General features: G+C 30.6%; 1 long non-coding RNA gene across 1 annotated transcript; it reads left to right on the top strand.

The window, feature by feature from the left end:
• The first annotated feature begins 2,831 nt into the window (after nucleotides 1-2,831).
• Nucleotides 2,832-6,474, top strand: LOC127844652 (uncharacterized). The gene is made up of 3 exons (XR_008032854.1): nucleotides 2,832-2,951; nucleotides 4,163-4,282; nucleotides 6,276-6,474. It is a non-coding gene; the product is annotated as an uncharacterized LOC127844652 (long non-coding RNA).
• Nucleotides 6,475-8,316: the final 1,842 nt, after the last annotated feature.

Raw genomic sequence — 8,316 nt, 5'->3', positions numbered from 1 at the left:
TTTACCCTAGAAAAAGTTAAATGCTGATTTATACACTCGTAACATAACACTTGAAAGAACATAGTTGGTGCGATAATCGAATGTTTTGCTTTGTAAAACACTTGAACAATTTATTGCGGATAGTACAGTTCCTTACGTTTGGGCTCGTATTCGCCGACTGGGACACACTACTAAAATGTTCTTGTTTATTTCAAAACGCACCAGTATTATCTTATTTCTTTACTAAATAATTGTATAAGGTATATTCAAAGGAACACCATGCACCTACAATGGGACGGTTTACGAAGATGGTGAAAGCTTCATGGAGGATTGCAACCACTGTAAATGCAGGCATAGAAACGTTGGCTGTACCAAGATGGCCTGTGTTGACAGTAAGTAATAGCCATATATTATAATGGACGACTACTAGTTGTTAAACTATTTCCAAAGCAGCCCTTAAAATAAACAAACACATGTGTTAATGGTTCATTTTGTACATAACACGTGCCTACAAATTTAATGTCATAGTGTTATGCCATGTACATATATTCATAACATCTAAAACTGCACTTATTAAGTTTTACTGTATATATCACGTGATTTGGAAATCCCTAAATTGCAAAGGTATGGATTAAGACTTTAAAAAAGCAATAATAACTTATACATCCAGAGATCAGTTTAATAGAAGGGTCTTAAAATGCACTAATTTTATGATGTTACATGCAACGGTACCTTCATGAAATTACTTAAACTCGCATTTTTACTATCACAATACATTTGAACGATATGAAGCAACCTATGACACATTTAACATATCTCGCTTCCCATAAAGAACTAGTGTCCAAAACCATACCTACGTGTTCGCTCATCATATATCAAACTAAAACAAGTTTTCAAAACCGTTTTGAAATGGAATTTAATTGGTATTGGATGTTATTCTTACCTTACCGTAATACATGTAACAATTATAATTGGTATATTAATCGCCGTTCTTGAGCGTTATAACATCGATAAAACACATACCTTTCTTTTGATAAGTTTTGTTAAATACCCTTTTCAATGTTACATTTCGACAATATAAAGGCAATTATAAAGTAAAATATTTAGCTGAGTTAAGGATTTAAGGCCGACATGTTCGAGTGTTAGTTACAAAAACGCCGTAAAATTTACACGGTAAAACCACATTCATGTAAATTATATCGTGTCTTTTTATAAGGAAATTCAAATGATTATATGCTTAACAATTTAACATACATGCAAATGAATTAAAAAAATCAATTTTACGTTTTGGACTTCTAATGTGTCTTGGAATATTAGTTTAATAGAAGGTTCTAAAACTTTGAATTTATTAAAAAGTCATCCTCTCTACACTACTGGTCAAATTACACATGCAGATTCATGCCGACCCCAATGCTCCATAAGTATGTTCAGGTATATATTAAATTTATATTCGTACACACATGTGTGGCACATTCATTTACCTTAGAACATGTTCAATGCTGATTTACAAACTCATAACATTTCATTTGAAAGATCAAAGTTTGTACAATAATAGAATGTTTTGCTTAAAAAACACTTGACAAAGTAATTGCGGATAGTACAGTTCCTTCCGTTTGTTTGAGTACACGCCGACTGGGACACACTACTTAAATGTTCTTTTTTATGTCAATAAGTACAAGTATGATCTTATTTTCTTATTAAATAACTGTAGTATTTTTATTAAAAGGGACACCCTGCACTTACAATTGGAATGTTTACGAAGATGGTGAAATCTTCATGGACGATTGTAACCACTGTGTATGCATAAAAGGAAACGCTACCTGTACCAAGATGGCCTGTGTTAAAAGTAAGTAATAACAATATAATATAACCGTCGACTACTATTAATGTAATTATTGTTTAACTATTTTAAAAGCGGCACTATAAATATATAAAAAATTGTTAATAGTTCATTTTGTAAATAACACGTGCAATCAAATACAATGTCATAATGTTATGCCACGTTCATACATTCAGAACATCTAAAACTGCACGTATTAAGCTGCACTGTATATATCACGTGATTTGGAAATTCTTCATTGGCAAAGGTATGGATTAAAACTGTAAAAAAGCAATCATTACAAAAACATCCAGAGATAAGTTCAATAGAAGGGTCTAAAAATGTACTAATTGTATGATGCTACATACACTAGTACCTTAATTAAATTACTGAAGCTCAAACTTCGACTATCACAATACAATTGAAAGATATAAGGCAACCTTTGATATATATAAAACATCCAGTTTCCAAAGTACTAGTGTCCAAAACCATAGTTACGTATTGGCTCATCATATATAAAACTGAAACAAGTTTTCGAAACCGTTTTGTAATGGGAATGAATGCAAACATGTTGCTAGTTTTACCTAACATTATAAATGAAGCGATAATTGCTATATTAATCTTTTTTATGAGCGTTTTTACATCTATAACACATCTTGATGACCTTGAATTTTTTTTATAGTTTTTGTCAATATAACATTATGACAATATTAAGGCAATCATAGCGTTAAATTACGAGCTCAGATAATGGGTTAAAGTTCGACATTACCAAGCGTAAAACACATGAATGCAAATTATAGTGATCATTGCTAATGTATACACTCACACAATTACACTTGAAGAACATAGTTTGTGCAAAAATCGAATGTTTGCTTTTAAAACACTTGACAAAGTAATTGCGGATAGTTCAGTTCCTTACGTTTGTTTTCATATACGCCGACTGGGACACGACTAAAATGTTCTTGTTTATTTCAATGAGCACCAGTATAATCTTATTTTCTTACTAAATAATTTATATTATGTCTATTAAAAGAATCACCGTGCACTTACAATGGGACGGTTTACGAAGATGGTGTAAGCTTCATGGACGATTGTAACACCTGTAAATGCATGCATGGAAACGTTGGCTGTACCGGGAAAGCCTGTGGTGACAGTAAGTAATAGCTATATAATATAAAAGTTCACGGCTTTTCAAGTTATTGTTGTTTAACTATTTTAAAAGCAACACTTTGAATAAAAACGCACATTTGTTAATAGTTCATTTGTGCTATCAAATAAAATGTCATACTTTTATGCCATTTGAATTAATTCAGAACATCTAAAATGCAAATTTTTAGTTTTACTGTATATCACCTGATTTTGGAATTCTTTAATGGCAAAGGTATGGATTTATAATTTAAAATGCAATTATTACTTATTCATAATGAGATCAATTCAATAGAAGGGTCCAAACATGTACTAATTTTATGATGCTACATAAAATGGTACCTTTATGAAATTACTGAAACTCGCATTTTAACTTTTACAATACATTTGAATGATATGAAGCAACCGTTGATGTATTTACATGTAAACTGCCTCGCTTCTCAAAAAGTACTAGTGTCCAAAACCATAGTTACGTGTTGGTTCATCAAATATCAAACTAAAAAAAGTTTTCGAAACCGTTTTGTAATGGAAGTTGATGGAAATTGGATGTTATTCTAATCTTAAATTAATAAATGAATAAATGTTAATTGCTATATTAATAGCCGTTAATGAGCGTTATTACATTGATAACACACATAGATTACATTGAAGATTTTTTAATACTTTTTTTCAATGTAATATTTGAACAATATTAAGGCAATCATAACGTGAAATAACGAGCTTAGATAACGGGTTAAAGGTCGACATTAGCAATCGTAAGTCACACGTACGGGGTAAAATTGTAACCCTAAAACCATTTGAATGCAAATAATAGTTTGTCGTCTTATAAGGGAATTAAAAGATTAAATTATTAACACAAATTCGAGTGAGTTTAAGATATCAATTTAACGTTTTGGATTTCTAATTTGTCTTATTGGTGAAATAGAAGTGTCTAGAAATTTAAATTTATTAAAATGTACTCCGCTCTACTTTACTGGTCAAATTACACCTGCTGTTGTATGCTGCCCCCCAAAGCCATATAAATATGTTCATGCAATAACCGATACAAAAAAAATACAAAAACACTTGAAAAAGTACATGCGGTCAGTACAGTTCCTTACTTTAGTTTTTTCGTATTCGCCGACCGGGACACACTACTAAAATGTTATTGTTTATGTCCATATGCACCTATACAATCTTATTTTCTAACTTAATAATTTTAATTTGGTATATTAAAAGGAACACCGTGCAATTACAAGGGGAAGGTTTACGAAGATGGTGAAAGATTCAAGGACGATTGTAACCACTGTACATGCGTGCAAGGAAACGCTCTCTGTACGCTGAAAGGCTGTTTATACGGTCAGTAATAGCTATATAATATTAAAGTCTGCTACTATTCATGTTTTTGTTGTTAAAAAAAATTAAGCGGCATAATTAAACAAAAATACACATTTGTTAATAGTATATTTGGTGAATAACTCGTGCCATCAAATAAAAATGTCATAATGTTATGCAATTTTCATACATTCGTAACATCTAAAACTGCACTTAAAAAGTTTTACTGTAAAAATCACGTCATTTGGAAATTACTAAATGGTTAAGGTATGGATTAGGCTTTAAAATATCAATTAATTTACTAATACATCATGAGATCAGTTTCACAGAAGGGTGAAAAATACACTAATTTTATGATGCTACATACAATGGTACCTTAAAGAAATTAATGAAACTCGCCATTTGACTATCACAATCCATTTCAACATTATGTAGCAACCTTTGATACGTTTAACAGGCCTCGATTCCCATAAAGTACTTGTGTCCAAAACCATAGCTACGTGTTGGCCCATCATATATAAAACAAAAACAAGTTTTCAAAACTGTTTTTTAATGGAAGTTAATGAAATTTGAATATTGAATCGCCATTAATAAGCTTTTAAGCATCGATTACACACCTTCAGTACTTGTGATAAGTTAAAAAAAAATCAATGTAACATTTCGACAATATTAAGACAATCATAACGTTAAATAACTAACTGAGTTAACGGGTCTAAGGCCGACATTTTCAAGTGTTAGTTACAAGTACGGCGTAAAATTTAGACCCTAAAACCATATTAATTTAAATTATATTGTTTCTTCATTAATACTTAAAATGATTTTACTATTAACATAGATGCGAGTGAGTTCAAGAAATCAAATTAACGATTTGGAGTTCTAATGTGTGTTCGAATATCAGTTATACAGAAGGGTCTAAAAATTTGAATTAATTCAAATGTCCTCCGCTCTACGGTACTGGTCAAATAACATGTTCAAATCTATATTACATTAAAATGTGTAGACGCATGTGCAAAACATTTATTTATCATAGAAGATATGCAATGATGAATTATACGCTCATTACATAACACTTGAAAGAACATAGTTAATGCAACAATATAATGTTTTACAATAAAAAAACACTTGACAAAGTAAATGCGGATAGTACAGTTCCTTACTTTTGTGTTCGTATATGCCGACTGGGACACACCACTCATATCTTCTTGCTTATGTCAATAAGCACCAGTATAATCTTTTCTTTTCAAATTAATTTTATTAGGTATATTTTGAGGAGCACCGAGCACTTACAAGAAGAAGGTTTACGAAGATGTTGATAGATTCATACCTGAATGCAATTACTGAAACTCGCATTTCGACTGTCACAATGCATTTTAACGTTTTGTAGCAACCTAGGACACATTTAACAGGCCTCGATCCCCATAACCTCCACGTATCCAAAACCAAAGTTATGTGGTGGCTCAAAATGTATCAAATCAAAATAAGCATTCGAAGCCGTTTTTATAGAGTTAATGGAAATTGGATTTTATTCGTACTTTATTTTACATTAATTTATAAAACTTGAATTGTCATATTAATTGCCGTTAATGAGCATTATTACATCGATACCACACCAAGATTACTTTTGATTATTTTTTTCTTCACTAGTTTTTCAATATAAACTTTCGATAATATTACGGAAATCAAAACGTAAAATAACTTACTGAATTAACATGTTTTAGGTTGACATTTTTGAGTGTCAGTTACAAGTACGGCGTAAAGTTTGACCTTTAACCATATGAATGTTAAATTAATTGTTATGTTTACCAACTGTTCTAAACTCTTATTAAGTGTTCACTTTGAATTCAAATTAAATGATAATTGAATATTGGAATTAGAAAAATAGGTCCGTGGCAATAATACGTTTGCTGTTGAATATGCATTTTTGACCCGATGTTTGTGATGACTTCTCGTATATAGGAAGAGAACTGTTAGTATGTGACGCTCCTTTACATTGGCTTACACAAATGTCTTATTTTAGATATAAAGTGAAGTGGGGAGCCTCAGCCGCAAGGGAAACAAAGATCGACGATAAAGAACAATAAGATGTGTGATTGTTTTGAAGACAAACGGCTAATAAAGTGTTTGTGTTTACCAGAACAGAACATATTTTATTCGCGTAAACTTTACAGTTTTTTGTGTTATATAAATGCATACATATACTAATCAATGTAACAGGATTATACAATAAAGTATTGGTCATTAGTTATCACATCTATTAAACAGGATGAACTTATATACAATCTATATTCTTCCTTATTTGGTACTTTGATTTATTTCATATGATAATAATGTGTATTGTTGGAACAAAATATATATTAATCAAATAAAAATATTATCTTATAAAATCTTTTCTTATATCAAAATATAAGATTATTAGATCTGATCTAATAATCTAATGCTATATCAAAAAAACTTATAATCAAATAAATACATTATTATAATGTATTCTATCAATGCCTAGCCTGTTGTCTTGTATACAATTACCGGTGTTATAAATTCATCAATGCTACGTTGCGAATTTTAAAAGCTTCAGATATATTTTAACTTCACATAAACAATTCAGATGTGTTATTTGTATTAAACAGTTATATCAACTTGAACATACTAGGTCTATTTCTATAATAACGTTTTATATAAATTGGTCTTAAATGTGCATATGCTGTACGTTTAAATGAAATTCGTCCTTGATCTCATTGGTAGAACAGATTTGACAAATACGTAATTGCCTATCTAATTGTTCGTATCTACCAGTGTGTATTCTCAAGTTATGGGAACATGTACGTAATTTCGTAAATATAACTCTGAGATCTCTCGACACAATGAGAACTAGATAAGATTCAAATACATGTGACAGGTTAAGTGTTTTATACAAAGTAAAAACTCCACTATCTGTAACATTTTCGTGCCATTGTTGCAAATATTCATCAATAAGCCTTTGCCGAAATGTACAAATAAACTGGTTGGCATTTATAATTATGTCACTGCACCAAACATAGTAAAAACCATATCGTGTAAGAAGGTTCCTAACTTTACTTAACCAATTTGTTTTATTACTACTATCATCAAACATAGCATCTTCTACAACTGACTTGGTAATAATGTTATCACTATCCTTTAACTTTAACCAATATTTTATAATACGTACGTATCGGTTTATATACAATGGGTATCGACCCAGTTCACCGTATACAGCTACATTAGCTGTAGATTGTCTAACACCAAGCGTAGCTTTGCAAAATTTCAGATGCAGCTTTTCTAACCGTGATGATTTGTAAACCCCCATATTTCACAACCATGCGTTATAATAGGAGAAACAAAAGCATCAAATAGCTGCAGTGCTACTTTTGGTTTACATTTATTTTCAGATTTGACAATAAATTAGTCAATGCTTTTAAACCTGTTCCATATACGGTCTGATAATTAAGATTAAAATTACCAGTGTAGTTCAATTTAACACCTAAATAGTTAAAGTCATTTACAACATCCAAGTATTCATCAGCATATATCCATTTTTCATTACGTTTTAAACCACCTCGTTTGCGAAATTCTACACCTTTTGTCTTCACAGTGTTCACTTCTAATCCCCATGTTTAACAGTAGTTTTGCAAATAATCTATTAATAATTGTGAATCTTCTGGGGTTTCACCAATAACAACCATGTCATCTGCGAATTACAAAAAAATAAAATACATAAAAAATATTATCCGGTATTTATATATTTCTTTTGTGGCTATTTCTATTTTGCAAATACATCTCTAGATCTTCTACGAAAAGAGAAAACAAGATCGGGGAGATTATCTCCCCTTCCCACAAGCCAACTGCTATATTAAGTAATCAGAATAGTTTTCACAATGTCTATTTACCACATTATATCGATATTTTAATTGCTAATAATACTTTGTGGCAATAATGATGTCGTTATTTTATATTTTAAGCTTGATCACGCTCAGTTTTACGTATAATACGACGGTAACATATTGACGTAACATTTAATACTTTTTCCTAATGAATATGACATT

Source organism: Dreissena polymorpha, chromosome 9 (assembly GCF_020536995.1).
Source record: "Dreissena polymorpha isolate Duluth1 chromosome 9, UMN_Dpol_1.0, whole genome shotgun sequence".
NCBI classification, from domain to species: domain Eukaryota; kingdom Metazoa; phylum Mollusca; class Bivalvia; order Myida; family Dreissenidae; genus Dreissena; species Dreissena polymorpha.
The sequence above is the reverse complement of the archived record's forward strand: the minus strand, read 5'-3'. Positions and strand labels throughout refer to the sequence as shown.